This window comes from Sinohyriopsis cumingii, unplaced genomic scaffold, assembly GCF_028554795.1.
Source record: "Sinohyriopsis cumingii isolate HCF-2022 unplaced genomic scaffold, ASM2855479v2 utg000624l, whole genome shotgun sequence".
In the NCBI taxonomy this organism is placed as follows: Eukaryota; Metazoa; Mollusca; class Bivalvia; order Unionida; family Unionidae; genus Sinohyriopsis; species Sinohyriopsis cumingii.
In genome coordinates, this window is record NW_028315919.1 from 1,303,819 (window position 1) to 1,322,298 (window position 18,480).

At 34.2% G+C, this 18,480-nt stretch overlaps 2 long non-coding RNA genes across 3 annotated transcripts in view; one reads left to right on the top strand and one right to left on the bottom strand.

The window, feature by feature from the left end:
- Nucleotides 1–18,480, top strand: part of LOC149773585 (uncharacterized) — a 31,404-nt gene that overhangs the window by 10,507 nt on the left and 2,417 nt on the right. The window contains exon 1 of one of the 2 annotated variants that reach the window (XR_016417361.1): nucleotides 16,214–16,780. The exons of the other annotated variant lie outside the window; for it this stretch is intronic. This is a non-coding gene — a long non-coding RNA (uncharacterized LOC149773585). Of the gene's footprint in view, nucleotides 1–16,213; nucleotides 16,781–18,480 lie in introns of those variants that run through there. 2 annotated transcript variants of the gene reach the window in all.
- LOC149773586 (uncharacterized) lies at nucleotides 10,638–11,834 on the bottom strand. The gene is made up of 2 exons (XR_016417363.1): nucleotides 11,543–11,834; nucleotides 10,638–10,825 (listed from the first exon to the last, which is right to left on the bottom strand). It is a non-coding gene; the product is annotated as an uncharacterized LOC149773586 (long non-coding RNA).

Consider the following 18,480-nt stretch of genomic DNA (forward strand, 5'->3'; position numbering starts at 1 on the left):
ATGTTAAGACAACGAGGCCAAACATTCTCCCATTTGGTAAACGATTCACTAAGACTGACATTTCATTTTCAAATAGACTGCAGGATAGCACGAGTGAATTTTTAATTATGGATTTTGTTCCTTTATGATTTTATTTAGGGTCTCTGATGGCCGAGCGGTCTATGGCGCTTGCCTTTGCTGATCACTCACATATTTACCACTGTCTACGTGAGTTCGTGTTTCGGCTTGAACACTATGGGTATGTGAGAATCTTTGCCAGTAGCTTCCCTTTACTCATTGGTTTTTGTTGGAGTTTTCTCGAGTTCCTCCACAAAATCTACTAGCTGCCATGTATAAACTGCCATTTTCTGAAAATTTCACTAAATCACACAAAACCAAACCATGATTATTTTATTTACAAACAAACGATTTCATAGCAATAAAAAGCATATTCGAAATCCTATTTCTTTATTGTTTCTGGTTTACCATTCATTGTTGATCATTCACAGTTTATCCTTTATGGTTCAGCGTATGTTGCTTGCTACAAGAAACCTTTTGATGCGTGTCGTTTATATTTGTTCTTCGTTTGATCTTCGCCTTTTCAACATTCGCTTAGAGTTCGTTTCACGTTTACTTACCGTTAGTTCATAATTCTGATATGATATGAAATCGCCAACACGTATATTTGGATCAATTTCGAATGTCTTTTTGTAGCTTTCCCTCAAAGCCAATTCCTTAACCCCTTCTCGTGTAAAATGGATACTTAAAATTCGGCTTATAGTACTTTTTAGATGTCCAATACAACCTCAAAATCGTTTTCCCTTTACCACGTTATCATATTTATATCTGCTGCCCACTGAACTTCGATGAAATCTAGTTATCTTTTGTCCGTCCTATCATTTGTTTACGTTCATCTGTCCCTCTGCCAGCCCCTCCAGAGTTCACAGAGTTCACAAACAGTTTGTCAGCGTGATCATTCAAGCGAATACGCGAATATCTTAACAAACTCATCGACAAGTGACGATAATCGTGATACTTTTGAACAAGATGTGGATGTTCTCATTATACATGTGACTAAATAATTAGATAGTACCAATTTTATGACAGTTAACATAATCATTTTATCATATTCTTCAGTCTGAAGATAAAGTCGTTGTTTCTTATGCATGTATGTATGTATGTACATACATACATACATACATACATACATACATACATACATACATAACCGTATCTCATGGACTACACGGCTCAGTCGTTATATTTTTATCTGTTTCACGGGAAGTTGTGGAACTTTGTCGGGTTTCGTGTAATTCGGAATTTCGGATACTGCGATCGATAATGAAAATGGCTCAGGTGAAATTGGCTTGTTCGCGGTGAGGCGTCATAGATTCGAGACCAACGGGTCTACGGCGTTGGAGGGTGAATTGGTTTCTTGAAGGATTCTTTGGCAGTCGGGGGGGGGGTGGGGGGGAGGGGGGGGAGAGAGCGAGCCATGCGTATGTAAATACTTATTGCAGAAATATTTCAGTAAAAGACCAATTTAGAACGTATGAATACACTTAATACTAGAATTTTTAATAATTTAGCTTTTTCCATTTTGTTTTTAGTTTTAATCACGGTCACTTGTTTTTAAAAGATTTTTTCTATCCATTGCTAACATGCATTTGAATTACATAACATCTGATTTTATTGTTATATTAATATTCCTTAAGATCTATATATCTCATCTCACTACGTATATATTTTGTGAATTAATTTGCTTATTTTATTTGATCTGCATCTCCATGTATATGTAATTACGCATCTCACTCTGTTTTCTTGTATATTGTACACTATACATAATGATAATTTGTTGTTTTAATTGAAAATGTATCCACACATTCCGTTTTGGCATTGGAATGAATAAAGATGTCTGTTTGTCTCTCTGTCTCTCTTCATGTCTTAAGCTGGAATATGTCGTGATATTGTTATTTTTTCTGCATTAATTTGGACGCACATTCAGGAAAAGTGGGAGGATATGCAATGTTAAGATACGGGTGGGGTAGTTCCGTGATAGGTAACGTCCAATTTAAGGCAAAGAAAGATGAAGATGAAAAATATTTACATTTTTTTCTAATGACAAGTAACAGAGACATGAAATGTTTTCGCTAATTGCAGACTCGAGTTCTGCACGAATATGACGATACCCGATTATTTGGTTACTTATTGCGAATTAGTAGGGACTAACTCGTTCCCTCGTAGGTACTAAATATAGTAATTTGACTGACAGATAGTTGCCGGATATTTAATTGTCAACAAGGAAACTGCAGAAAACGTGGTATTAATAAATCCAAGACCAGTGCGCCTAGGGAAATCTCGGCAAGCATCTCAGTGTAGTGTCTACACGGAAAAGATATTACAGAATCTAATCGTAAAACTTGAATGAAAATACAAACTATTCTAAGGGATTGAACACGCAAATTTCTTTCTTTCTCTATTTCATTCCTTCATTCCTTCTTTCTTTTTTCATTCCGTGATTCCTTCCATTTTCAATAAAGTTTTTTTTCCTCACATAGTCGGTACACTTCTCCAATAGTACGTGTATTTTCATATTTTTGATATCACAACATGTTAAAATATCACTTTATATGATTATGACTGGTCCAAATAACTCATGAAATTCTTGCGCTGTTTTCTCTTTTGCAATTTGACTGAGACTCTCTCTCTCTCTGTTGTACATAATGAGAGAGAGAGAGAGAGAGAGAAAGGGACGAAGGAAGAGAGAGGGAGAGAGAGAAGACGGAAAAAAGAAACAAAGAATAAATTTAGAAAAGGAAAACTACTAGTTTTTATTCTTACTAAAGGTCTTAGAAGAGAACGTACACAGCTGAACTACAGTAATAAAATAGCAATTATATTTAGCATATACTATAGCAATACCTTAACTAAACAACTATCCTTTCTATCTAATATTACAGGTGTGCATTCTCTTCATTGATTTTCAAAATCAGCTGTCTTATCAGGTATACATGCCGAAAGGTTTTGAATATTTTTGTCTAGTAAATTCCACAAATCCCCCTATAGTCATATTGATATTTTTCGTATGTAAATATAAATAAAAAAGTACATGCGTAATACAGACAACTGGAGTAACATGAGTCATGTCTAAAATGTATATTCCAAATAAAATCGTCTTTATATCCATTACACTTCAACTTTTGAGCAAATCCAAATCAATCCTTCCAACCCGCTTTGCTCTGTCACATTGAAGAAACAAGTGCCGTGTTGTTTTCCAACTGGATAACAAATTAAGCAGTTGTCATTTTCAGCTATCCCAGTAAATTTTAAGAATTTGTCATTAGAATTATATTTTGCATTTCTAAACTGAAACCAAAGGAGCTTAGTATTTTTGTAACATTATAGGTGATCGAGTAAATTCTTTGCCATTCATTCGCATAATTATATAAAACTTGTATGCTTTCACATTTGGGCTCACTGGTAGGATTTTTGTTTGATTTAGTTTTAAATACCTTAGTTAGATTCCTAAATCCTATTTTAACTTTTAAGGAATATAAGGTATACAGAGAAGATAACTTTGAAAATGTGAAAAGTCTGTATTTTGTTGTAAGGGAATCAAATGTTCTCTCATACTTTAAATAATTTGTATTGATATTAAAGGATTCCGAATCTTTAAATAAAAGCCTAGTTTGCTTACCTATATTTCAATTCCCTATAAAATATTGAATTGTTTAATTCACTTCTATTTCTCCATTCGTTAATATTTTAGCGGACATTACAATTCTTTCTCAGTCTACGTGCTTATTTATATAGTAAACCTGTTTGTTATCAATACATTCCACTTTAAAAGTGTTTTTTGTTATCATTGTCGAATTAATTTTAACATATCCGTTACTAAACTCAACTATTACATTTATTTTGCAACTTGCTTTTTAGAGAAATTCTGGCAAATGTTTCATTTCTCTGAAAGACATCCGTGTAGTTTTCAAGACCATGATAAATTTACAACTGTCAATCACTTTTTGTCTACCCAAAGAAATATATTGTACGATGTTTTCCCTTTTAATTTTGCCTGTGGTCGAGGACCCCCCCAAAAAAAAAAAAAAAAAAAAATTTGTTGTTGTTGTTGAGTTTGTTAATAATCTGGCCAAATGGATCTGGTAGGGACACAAATAAATGGTTTAAAATTGGCATTAGCAAGATTCTCAAATATTGTCAGTCTTATACTCTTTGTAGATCGCATAATTAGCATATTTTATATGTTCTCGTAATTTATTTTATCGTATCTTTATAGTTGACCCAAAACGTATCCATCCATCCATCCATCCATCTATCTATCTATCTAAGTAAGGCGAAGAGAACCGGGGACTGGGATAAGGTAGCTTAGTGGATGAAAGTGACCACTCTTCAGCTACAAATATGACAAGTTCCTTATTACAAAAAATGTTGGAGCATGGTAAAACGTTCAAGGTATCCCTCTCAGCAAATACGCTTTCTACCTATGTTGTACCTGTACCTCGCAAGATAAACTCAATTAATCATAATATCAAATACTAAATATATTTAAAAGATAAACATGTAGGAATACATATAAAACCTTTTCGACTATAGAACAGAGGACCAAAATATACTAAGAGATAACCTTTATCCAAGAAGACCGCTTAAGTCATTGTTAGTCAAAAAATACTTTTAACTACACCATATTCAACCAGAATTTAAAGTCCATGTCTTGATTTCCGATTTTGGCCTCCATATAAAACTAAAAACGTGCTTTTAGTAAGATAAACCATGTAAAAATATACCAGTAATTTGTTTTCCTTAAGAAACACCACGGCCAAGGGACTTGATATTTATTTTAATTTCAAGGCAATTCGATGAGAGAAAACAAATGACTTTCCTGGTTCAAAACACAAACATTCTGGAGAACTCAGTATATCTTGGCTATTAATCTGAAAATGCTCCCACATCGTGCAAAGTTATGTAGAAAGAACAACATCAAATTGAATCCAAAATCTTATCCTGCATGTAGCTTATTTCCCATAACCAGAACGTCTTATAATTTTATCAGTACGTTGTTGTTATAATCTCTTAAAATGTGAAGACATTTTCTATAATTCACCATTTAATCCACACTAGTATATGTAGATTTTAATTTCTCCCGCTCAATCTCGATTACTCTCGCTCCATCTACCTTACTACCACTCGATCGCAATTCTTTGCAATGTATCGACAAGTTCAATCAACCTTAGCATCTACTTATATCACTGGCTACAACCATTCGGTGTGCATGCCTGGTGCGAGTAATACTATAGTGTTTTGAAATGCAAGTTGACTTCTTTCCAACAACGGTACCAAATACAGGAAATACAAGTACATATACGTCCTTAATGGCTGATGCCGCATCATGCAATCCAGATTATTATATCTATTCTCTTTTTCTCTCAGTCCGCTGTCAAGGTAACGTCGTTTCTTGCTCTCTGATTGGTTGGTTCTCTTCAGTTGTTTGTTTCAGTAAATATTTACAGATAGCTACATCAAGGGGAAATGTCCAAGAGAAGACATGATTTTGCAGTACGATTGGTCGATGGTACCTACGATCATGATACGCAGTTAGTAAATGAGAGCAATTGATATGTCAGTTAGTATGCTATGCCAAATACTATGGAGGGGGATTACCGCCATAATTCTATGCTTGTATTTTCTATTTTTCCTTGATGCATTATTGTAAATGACTGCTTGCAAGTGCTACTTTCTTGATTCTATCCATGCATATTGTATTCTTCATTGGTGCAAAACTGTACGTGGCAGTTTGCAAATGCTACTTTCCTTCTGCATTATTGTAAACGGTTGCTTGCAAGTGCTACATTCGTAATTCCATCCATGTATATTGTATTCTTCATTGATGCAAACTGTAAAGGGCTAGTTGCAAGTGCTTAGATCTACTTTCCTTCTGCGTCATTGTATCTCGCTTTTTGCCAAACGCTGAATTCATTCCGTAGTTTGTCGAATGGCAAATGCTATATCAGTTATTACAAGTTTTTAATATTCTATTTATAAACTTGCTATATCGCAAATTACATCGTTCCAGCTGTTGATTTTGTTCTGCATTTTACAAATTTTGCCTCGCAACACCGTAACTTCAAACTGATCTCCTATAGTCCATGCTTTATAAAAAAACGTATCTTGTAAAATCGTGATTATAATGAGGCATCAGGCATGTTGCAAGTTAGCATCAAGGAAGTTGGCATGAAATAATGTCTCATTATGACAACAGATGGCGCTGTGAAATGTCAATTTCTTTCAAAACGACTACTCCCTGACTCTAGCGACATGAGATTATACCATTTTACGGTATTGTTTGGCGTCAAATTTAAAATATCATTCGAGTTATTTTGCTGCGGGTAATGGCATATTACAGTCAGCTGGTTTCCCAGAGTATTAACACTCAGAAAGAAGGTGGCCTGTAAGAAGCATTGAACAAAGTAAACTTATCTAATTGTATACAATTAGATATATCTACACAATGTTCTATATTCGCTGACCCTTCACACCCACTTTTGATTGGGACATTTTGTAAAAGTTATGTGTAATTTACCGCAATCGGTATCATAGGGTATAGCCAAATACAGATAAAATTTAAACGATATTACATCTTGTCATACCTGCATGAACTCCAAGTTGCCGAGTCATCTTTCCGATTGTTCTCAAAATAAATATATTGAGAATTATATGGCCTAAATTTTTGTAGACGTTTATTTTTGGATTTTGGACGCGTGTGTTTTAGTTTTCCTATATTATTCGTATTTTTTAATTGAAAGGAAAATATTAAATATATTTTGCCCAATTGTGTATATATATATATATATATATATATATATATATATATATATATATATATATATATATATATATATATATATAATTGCTTTTAAAGTATTGGCATAAAACAATTTGATATACCAGTACTACTGGTATATCAAATTGTGATCCACCCATGGTGCAATAATATGCATATATATACATTCTTGGAACTGTGCACTGTCAGTTCTATTTTGATAGATCAATGATGAATTTCCACTCATTAATCAATAATGACGTATGACAATAACGACAAAAAGTAATAATAATCTCCATTTTCCAAATGAATTTAACATGGTACACAATTTCATCGCAATCCTTTCTTTTTGTTTCCCCCTCCCCTCATGCATAAGGAACATAATGTGCAGAAATTTGGAGTGAGAGAGAAAAAGAATTTGGGCTGGATGAAAACCTTGAAACTAAACTTGCACCAAATAACTTACAAGAATATGGTTCAGCATGTGTATACATCCCTTGTAATCTATCCACAGTGTTTATATAATCAATGATACAAAGTTGCAATAGCCTCATTATATAAGAAAATAAATTCTAAGAATATGGATCTATTTTCTGTAAACATAAAGAACATTTCCAATTATGAGATGCTTTTTTCCTCAGATTTCAAACTGGAAACTAAATTTTGTATCATTTAAAATCATATGCATCAATATATCTGCCTTGGAACAATGAATAAAGTAAATTCCATAATTTAAATGACTTAATCGCTCAGAAGACAGTCATAAGCAAATTTCTTCACAGAATAATAAAAAACACTAACCAGTTTCTGACTACAGTTGTAAGTGGTCTTAGAAGAAAGTAACAGTTACTTTATAAGCATGAAATACATTTAATCTAAGTTATAGACCCCAAGTACTATTCATCAGATAAGATAAAAAACTGGGTCTCAGAAATTGAAGCCACACACGTACCAGTTCATTACTTTGTAAAAAATGGGGTCATTATGAGAAAATGGAGATTTATATGCTGGTGATGAGTGGTAATTGAGCAATCAAATTGTTGTTCCAGAGTTGGATAGACAGGAAATTCATAGTCGAGACCATGAAACTCCTAAGCCGTCATTGTCAATAAGACTTGCCACAAGAACTTGAACCATTTTATTGGCTGAAAATTGAAAGTGATGTTTATAAATGCCATAGATCTTGTCACACTTGTTAAATGGTAGGAGGCCCCAATCGGAAGATATCTAAGGCACATCTGCAACCTATTCCTGCACTGGACCATTTGTCGAACCATTTAGCAGAAAAATGGTAAACTGTCGGTTTCTTACCTGATATCAAGTCAGGCAACCAATACTTGTTCACCATAATGGGTGCATCCACAAGATTTCCAAAGGCTATTCCTTTAAAGAATGATAAAGCAAAAACTATTCTAAAAGTTTGGAGAATTTTGTTAACATTTGTTTGCCTCCCCAAATTTGTCCAATCTGATCAAGGGTCAGATTTGACGTTTGGATATTTCCGACAACTTATGCATGAATTAGACATCCAACAGTTTAATTTTTCTGCCTATCAGAAAGTCAAAGGGATATGGAACGATTTCATCAAATTTTGAAGAACGGTACTCAGTAATATTACTTAAATAAAGAAAGGGATTGGGATGATAGTCTTCATTTTCTGTTATTTGCTGCTAGTAATTCAGTTTAAGAATCATTGGGTTTTAGATCTTATGAACTAGTATTTGAACATACTGTCCGTGGACCAGTTATTAAAATAGAAACTTCCTTCAAATGAAGATTCCAAGATTAATCTTTTTGACTATCTTTCTTATTTCAAATTTAAGTTATTAAACACTTGTTAAGTAGCAAGAACTAATTTTCACTTTACTCAATCAAAAATGAAATTTAGGTGTGACAAAATTACACAATCCTGGAAAGTTTGTAAATTACAGAAAAGCACTTAAAGGGCCTTGAAAAGTTTTGAAATTTTTATAAGTCATTCAAAGTTTTGGAAAAGTCATGGAATTTGGTTATTTTGCATTATCCAGTCACATTTATTTGCAGACACAAAAGTTTTACCAACCTAACTTCTTCAATGGATTTTGTTAGAGTAGGTTCCCCGTAAACTTAAGTTACACTACATCCAGGGATTTTACCAACATTCAAAATCATTGTATTCATGGCATTTAAAAGAGATTGATCTATCTGATTGGATGAAGTATGTCCAAAAGCCAACTGTAAAATGTTTTTGTGTTAAATTTACATGTTAGGTCAGTATTAGAGGTCATAAATTTACATAAAAGGTACTCTTGAAATTGGTCTTGTAAAATTGTGGAAAAGTCATGGAATTATATTTTTTTAAAGATTGCAGGAACCCTGTTATACTTTTGAAAAGAAAGTAGACTTAATTTATATCATTAAGAGCCCTGGGAGGCAGAAACATAAACATCTGTTTGGTATGTTAAAGGAATATTTTGATAGAGATAGAACAGTTAATGATTCAGTCAGTTTAGTTGTATTTATCCTATACAATGAGAATATAAACGATGCCATGATGGAATGCAATATGTCTAGTGACTTTAGTTTAACCAAAATTTGGAATTCAGACATATTAAACAATCTGGACCAAAAACATTCATATCTAGAATAATAGGAAAGGAGTGAACTAGAACAATTATTACATGATTAAAAACGTGTTTTCTGATGTTCCAACATGAATAAATAAAATCTATCAAGATGTATACTCTATCAGGACATGTTCTAGATTCTACATCTGTGAAGCAACAGTCCTATAGGATGAATCCTCTCAAGCAGGAATATTTGAAAAAGGAAAGTCACTTTTACTGGAGAATGATTACAGAGATCATAGAATCAAGTAAAAGTAATTGCAGGTCACCATGTATTCTTGTGCCTAAACCAGATAATATATGTACTTTCCACATGTGTACTGACTAAACAAAAGTCAACACTGTCACTAAAACAGATTCACTTCCAAAGTATGAAGTACTGTCCTTTGGAACAAAAAAAATATCTGGCAACATTCCAGTGTTTAATGAAGGATAATATCTGTTCTAGATAATTAGAATGCACACATCGATGATGTCATTATCCACAACGCCTGGGAAGATCACTTGGAAACCATTCAGAATTTTTTTAATTAACTCTTTGAAGCAAATCTGACAATTTATGTACAGGTGAGTTTTGCCAGGTTTATTTCACATTTTTAGGACATATTGTGGGACAAGGTTAAGTTAAATATATAGAAGTTATGGTCAAGGTCATCATAGTTCCCAGTGCCCATTAAAAGAAACTTATGCGAATTTTGGGTATGGATGGTTATTGTCAGAAATGTTGCTATGTTTTTTCATAATTGACGAGCCTAGGTCAAGTTTGTTAAGAAATTTAAGTTTCATTTGTCTGGAATTTGTTTTGAAAAATTAAAAGCAATGCTTTAAAGTGCACCAGTTCTTTCAACATCAAATTTCAATTATTCAAAAAGTCTCTTGATGCAAGTGATGTAGGGGTTGGAGGAGTATTGATCCAAGAAGATAAAAATGTAGATCATCAAGTATGGCTATTAAAAAAAGTGAACAATCATCAGAGAAATTGTTCCACAACTGAAAAGGAATGTTTGTCTTTGACGTTGTCTTTACAACACTCTGAAGTGTATATTAGTATATTTCTTTCTCTGGTTGTTGTATTCAGTGATCAGTCCCCTCATTTTCATTAAACAAAAAATGAAAAGTAGAGGTTGTGGAGGTTGAGATAATACTACAAGAATACAGCAATGATATTTGACGTCAGGGAAAAAGATAATAAGGATTGAAGATGAACTCTATGTGAATAGAAGTAATATATTGCTTTATTCTGTGTAATTCATACAACATTTAGTTTTAACTACTATAATATCAGATGCATATTTGAGTTTGAGGTAAAATAAAGCATTATTGTGTACGACGATACATGTTCTTTGAGCATTCCAACAACAATCATCTGCCCACATGTCAAATATTCTTCTTTCTGTGCATCTACCTGCAAATGAAAAATAAGAAAGTTTAAGAACAAATACCAAAATTCACTTTTACAGATATTGTGTGCTTTTAAAAAAAATGGACACTTTTATGAGTACTCAAATCTGTGAATGTGTTATGGTGTTTTTGAAACAATCAAAACTTATTTAACGGCATGAAAGAAGAGAATTCACAGCAAATGCACAAAATACACATGACAAACTTACATGTACATATTTAACTGAACAATACTGATTTCATCACATGATTTTTAGATGTTACTGTTAATGAACCCTCCCCTCAATTTAAGAAATTAATAATATGAGCTATTTCAAGTATTATAGTTTTCAGTTTTGATGATACATGATGAAATTTGTATTTACAATAACAGTCAAAGTTGCAGTATAATACAACTACTGATGTAAAAGATACACATCTTTCAAAAACTAGAACATTATTCATAATGATACAACTACATATCTGCTTAAGCATATCAGTGTACAAGTTTTGGATATGAAAGAAATATTATTACCAAAGTTTTGTCTGAATGCAGTAAATGATATTGATAACATAATTTAAAAACTGACAAAATTTTAATACTGTTGACAATGCTATTGCCATTGGATGTGACTACCTTGCCGCAGTTGTGCAGGTGAGGTAGTTTAAATTGTATTAAGGAAATCTGAGACCAATGTTAATGCACTGCAGTGTTATGCATTTTTAAATATAAACAACAAACTTGTGCTTCCTGGCAATTTGTCAACGCTGATAAATCAAGGTCTCTTTGAATGGGTCATATATAGCACACAGCTTGCCCCAAGTTGCTTTCATCCTCCAGGTAAGCACTGGTGTATCCACCATGTGGCATCCGACTCCTTTCTAAGAACACACGGCTGCTAATGCCTGACCTCGGTAATTCAAATCCCCCTCCAGATTTTAATCTGGGAAAGCTTTCTTCAAGTTTGGTCCTGTAATATGCGGTGTCACTGTCCTTAAAAATTTCTTTTTATCTCCCACACCAGCATCATAAAGGCGCTTTTGTTCATCTCTGCTGGGAATATTGTCCTGAAGAAAAGATGGAAAATAATCTGTTAGTGTTTGTGAAAGCACATAAAAAACCAGACCCTCACTACCACCCAAAATGAAGTCCAATGTGGCATCAGCAGCAAAGATGAGAACAGTAAAGATCAGCAATATCCTTGATGTTTAGTACCCACCAACCCCATTTTGTTAAAATTACTACATGTCAATAGTGAGTAAATCTGTCCTGTCTATCATTCCATTACAGATGAAACTTATAATGTGACTGTGGTACTGAAACCACCTTCTGACATTGTCATGACAATATTACGAGTTTCACCATGTTAAACTTCTACCACAGAAATAATACAGGCATGGCAATATGCATATTTCTGTGTTTACAGTCACAATACATCTTAGTGTGTCCAAAAATATTCTCTATATTTTCACTTAATGTTGCTACAACAGTAATGTTGCTATAACACGGTAGTTGGGAGCCATAAAACCCGACCGCGTTTTATGCAACCAAGTCAGTTAGCTGAAGAAAATGTACCCCCCTCCAAAAAAAAAAATTGGGTGGGGGTGGGGGTGTGTGTTTAAAAAATGCGGGCGGTAAAATACGTGCTTCATCGGCACAGTTACCATTTTCAATTGATACATATTAAACGAGAAATACACATGTGGTGAAAACAGAAGACATAATATAATAGTTTATTTAGAGAACCATGAATTGGTACATATACGTGAATCCCGTTTATATATAAATGTCTAATGTATAGCATGAATAGTATCAAGACCGTGTACTCACCTGCGAACCTCATCATATACATTGAATCCACAATACATGTGATTCCATTGAAAATATGCACACACAGAGCTTTAAAATATTCATTAATTTTGTAACAGGTCATATTGGTCTGAATTCAGTGGAAAAACATAGCACAATCACGTAACGAATGACGAAGCACATTTACTCTAAAGTACGTTCAGGTCGGTAAAATTTAGTTTGCGTTTTAAGCCACTGTTGGCATAAACTTTTTCCCTACAAAAAGGAAACTTTTACAGCACAGTTAACGTGTTCCAGTCACGTTGGAAAATGCAAAAATCCATCAGATTCAATCACTTTTATTTAAGCTTGGTACTGACTTCCTTTGAAGAAAAGTTCTTTGCTAATACTGAAAGACTGTAGTCGGCTTTCTTTGACGAAGGGTGCATGCGCTATTGAAGTCACCACTAAAGGATAGCTTTTGAGAACCAAACGAATGCCCCATTTCTTATTGTGGTGGCAACATCAAATAATTGAGACTGGTATTTTTTTCCATTTGCTCAGTACATTTTCTTAACAGTTGGTGCTTCAAAGGTAATCTGTTTCCTTTGAAATTTCAGCAAACTATTTTATCTGGGTACATTTTTAAAAAGGAATTGGCTGTCGTTTAGACTATTCTAGTTACTGTCCCTCCATGCCTACTGAATAAACCAATAAGATGTATTTTTTTTTCCCTTTGTGGTAGCAGCATTTCATCTTAGAATTAGTGTAATTAGTCAGGAAACCAGACTAACTTTACAGCAGCACCCTAGATGCTTTAAACTGCAACTATTTGTTCATGCAAAGCATCTGCATGATCAAACTGTAGATTGTAGAATTTTTAAAAATGGTATCCAGATAGTGATGCATGTTGAAGAGAAAAGGGAAAATATGCTTCTAGAAAAGTGTTAATCGACACTTAAGAATAAAAAGGAGTATTCATATTTTTGTGTATAAAAGCTGAAAAGGACACAATTATGTATATTGGACATCTTTTGAGTATATCTTGTGGCAGGAGGTATCATTGCCATCGTCATGTGAAATGAAAAGAATTTCCAAGAATGATGTAAAGTTGAGAGATAGCAAAAAGCCAATGAGCTGCACAGGGTTTGGAACTAGAATTTGTGCAACTGTACTGGTGGTAAATAAAGTCTACGCCCACTTTACAACTTTTCATATGAATATAATGTTCATTGTCGATATGTCGAACTGATGACATTTTCCAGCTTTGCAATAGCAGTTATTAATATTTTGTTATACCTTACTCAAAACTAGTCAAACTTGTAGCAAAAAAATCAACTGCCTTTCTGAGATGGACTCATCAGGGTTGGCAGGTCTGTGAGAGACAAACTTAATGAGTCGGAGATAGAACATAGGTCATAACAATAAGATATTCTCATGCTATCTCCATCACCCAAAATTGGATGTATCAAAAATGGCTCATTGGTTAGCATGCAGAACTCATGACCGAAATGGTTTAGGTTAGAATCCTCCCAATGGACCAGCCTAAGTCGGCTACTGTGGTGTGTCCTTGGGTAAGGCACTTTACTCCAATTGCCTTTTCATTAAATAACGAAACTTTGTTGCTGTGCTGATAAACACCAAACCAAACCAAACTGGATGGGACTACTCCAGTGGCCTAAGTGGTTAGAATGTCTGCCTCTGATGCAGTAGGTCACAGGTTCGAACCCCGGATGAGTCATACCAAAAACCTAATTTTAAGACAGAGCACATGTTGATTTTGTTTAGGTAAGCCCAAAAGATAAATATCAGCGTCAGGTGTTATCTCATTATTTTGGAAATATTAGTTATTTTAGAAAAGTACGGTTCAGAAATGACAAATATATTCCTTTTTTTCTTCATGAGCTTTCATAAGATGAGCCCTGGTCATAAAGATCATGTAGTACGTCACACATTTTGATACACATTACACCTCACAGTTGTTGTTGTTGTTGTGGGGTTTAATGCCACTTTTCAACACACAATAGGCTATACATGGTGGCCAGTATTAAAGGTGAATCCAAACCCCGGAAAGAACCACCAACCCACGAGTAGGTACTGGCAAGCTTTCTCACATACCAGCATTGGCTGAATGCAAGATTCGACCCGACGCAGACAGATGTGAGATGGCTGTGATCTGTAATGGAGAGTGCTTTAGACCACTGGGCCCCCGATGCACCTCACAGAAGTCAGTCTTTTCCTGTGATACTATTGCACATATGCTCCGGAGAAAATAACATTTCAGATTAACATCAATGCACATAAAATAAAGATTGAAGCACACACCCCAGCCCTCTATTCATTGATGGATACATATAATTTTCTTTGTAATGAGCCTATGTACAGCTCACTGCCTAAATAAACAGCTTGTAACGGGAATGAGGGGAGTCACTAATCACCCCAAGATGCACCAAACACTCTTGAAAACACCCCAGGACACTTCAAATTATGTTTAATGTTGAAATTATTTCATTTGAACAGATAATCATTTAATCTTAAATGCTCCAAAATTGAAAATTAAAAATATAAGAAATGTTGAAGCCAATTACTTAGTCACCCACAGCAATGAAAGAGTTATTATGCTTCTGATTCTAAGCATTGAGTAAAAGCATTCTGTTATGTATGGATATATAAATACCAAATGCACTGTACAGTAATTGAACACTCATTTTATTTTCGTTTATCAGTATGTATCCAGGCCACACCACAAGGAGGTACACTTTCCATGGCCCATTTTTATTGATATTTGGAGGGATTTTTTCTTCTTTTTTTATTAGATACACACATATATATTACTTTTTGTCATTGTTTCCTTTTTGATATCATTTAATATTACTGTTAGATACATTTACCATTTGCCATTTAAAGTCCTGCAAAAAGCAATCGGTGCATTTTTGTCCTTTTGTCCAATAGATGCTGTCACTGTCTTGATTTGCATGGTGTTCCTTTTGCCTTAATAACAACTGAACATTTCTTGTGATGTTATGAATTTTGAATTTTGTCCGTAAAGAATTTTAAAACTAAATTTAGAACCATTAGGTTCTAATTATTCAGCGCACTGCACTTTGTCACATTAAAGATTATAAAAACAAAAACTTTAAAAGAATTCTGGAAATATTAATGTAGTGACACACGATTCTGACTTACCAAGTGTGTTGCTCTTTGTCATTTAAAAGTGGTTTAATTAGAATTATCTATGATCAGAAAGAGATAGAGAGAGAATGCACCAACACTTGCATATTTCATTAAGTTATTGTAATTGTATACATGTATCCTAGGTAGATGAGTGTTTTGGGACAGTCTTATAGTGTTTTGGGATAGTTTTGCGATGTCTTGAGGTCTTTCCTTCAATTATTGTCAACACGGGGGAAAAACACAATTGATCTTACTTGATTATTATATTGATCACTGTCCTTTTCCTTGGTTTGATTTTATTTAATTGCCTACATGTATCCTGGGTAGTTGAGGGTGTTTTGGGATAGTCTTTTACTGTTTTGGGTAGTCTTGGATTCTTTCATTTGGTGATTAAAAACATGGGGGGGGGGAAACTAAACTAAACAGACTTAATTGACTTTTCAGCCCTCATTTTAAGGTACTATCTAATATTTCATGCATTGGTGTAATATAATCACATATAAATAATTCAATCAATTCATTACCTCTATTTCATTTGCAAGTAGTCCATATGCTAAAGTTGTGATACAATTAATGTTTACAAGTAAATCAAACATTATGCAGTCTAATTAGTACAATAAATTGTAGTTGATGATTTTTGATAGGGTTTCTTGCATTCAAGTTTTCACCTAAAAGCAAATAGTTATTTTTTGGCCATTATTTTGTTTTCCTTTTTTACTAATAATATATCCAGTTTATTGTTGTTTTAGGTTTAGATGAGCAATCAGCATCTTGCAGCGGAAGGCTGCCGATACCCTGTCTTCAGCTACCACAGTCCTATGTGAAGCAAGTACCACAGATGGCTCAACATCAAGACATATTTCAGAGATTAACGAAAATTTACACAATATGTTTGCTCCATATAGCCATCCCAGAACTGCTGGAAGGTTTCCCAATCCAAGATGGGGAAACAGTAAAGGCAGGGCCATGGAACCCATGTCATATTGGACCCACAGCTTGTTAGTAAGCACATCTGAGGTATAAAGAAAAACCCAGCTTTCTTTTAAATCATAGATTTTTTTCACTTTGAACAAACTCTTTGTTTATATGGAAACACAAATTCTGAATGTCCCTTAATATTTTTGGCAACAGTTCATAGCAGCTCTGTATGACACTTAACTAGGTATAATTATCCAGTGTGTGTGCGTGCACATATGTGTGATTTGGATTTTTAACATAGCTTTAAATTATTTTCAGTCATATCACTATGATGTCTGCAGTGTGGCAGTTTATAGTGATGTCTAACACTGGGGTATCATGCTGCAGACATAAAGCATGATGTCCCACCCAGTCACATTATCCTTACACCAGGATGACCAGTCCTAACAATATCCTCTTAATGCTGAGCACCTAGTGAAGCAGCTGTTAGTAAAAAAAAAAAATTAGTTTTTTTGGTATGACTCATCCGGGGTTCGAACCTGTGACCTACTGCATCAGAGGCAGACATTCTAACCACTTAGGCCACTGGAGTAGTCCCATCCAGTTTGGTTTGGTTTGGTGTTTATCAGCACAGCAACAAAGTTTCGTTATTTAATGAAAAGGCAATTGGAGTAAAGTGCCTTACCCAAGGACACACCACAGTAGCTGACTTAGGCTGGTCCATTGGGAGGATTCTAACCTAAACCATTTCGGTCATGAGTTCTGCATGCTAACCAATGAGCCATTTTTGATACATCCAATTTTGGGTGATGGAGATAGCATGAGAATATCTTATTGTTATGACCTATGTTCTATCTCCGACTCATTAAGTTTGTCTCTCACAGACCTGCCAACCCTGATGAGTCCATCTCAGAAAGGCAGTTGATTTTTTTGCTACAAGTTTGACTAGTTTTGAGTAAGGTATAACAAAATATTAATAACTGCTATTGCAAAGCTGGAAAATGTCATCAGTTCGACATATCGACAATGAACATTATATTCATATGAAAAGTTGTAAAGTGGGCGTAGACTTTATTTACCACCAGTACAGTTGCACAAATTCTAGTTCCAAACCCTGTGCAGCTCATTGGCTTTTTGCTATCTCTCAACTTTACATCATTCTTGGAAATTCTTTTCATTTCACATGACGATGGCAATGATACCTCCTGCCACAAGATATACTCAAAAGATGTCCAATATACATAATTGTGTCCTTTTCAGCTTTTATACACAAAAATATGAATACTCCTTTTTATTCTTAAGTGTCGATTAACACTTTTCTAGAAGCATATTTTCCCTTTTCTCTTCAACATGCATCACTATCTGGATACCATTTTTAAAAATTCTACAATCTACAGTTTGATCATGCAGATGCTTTGCATGAACAAATAGTTGCAGTTTAAAGCATCTAGGGTGCTGCTGTAAAGTTAGTCTGGTTTCCTGACTAATTACACTAATTCTAAGATGAAACGCTGCTACCACAAAGGGAAAAAAAAATACATCTTATTGGTTTATTCAGTAGGCATGGAGGGACAGTAACTAGAATAGTCTAAACGACAGCCAATTCCTTTTTAAAAATGTACCCAGATAAAATAGTTTGCTGAAATTTCAAAGGAAACAGATTACCTTCGAAGCACCAACTGTTAAGAAAATGTACTGAGCAAATGGAAAAAAATACCAGTCTCAATTATTTGATGTTGCCACCACAATAAGAAATGGGGCATTCGTTTGGTTCTCAAAAGCTATCCTTTAGTGGTGAC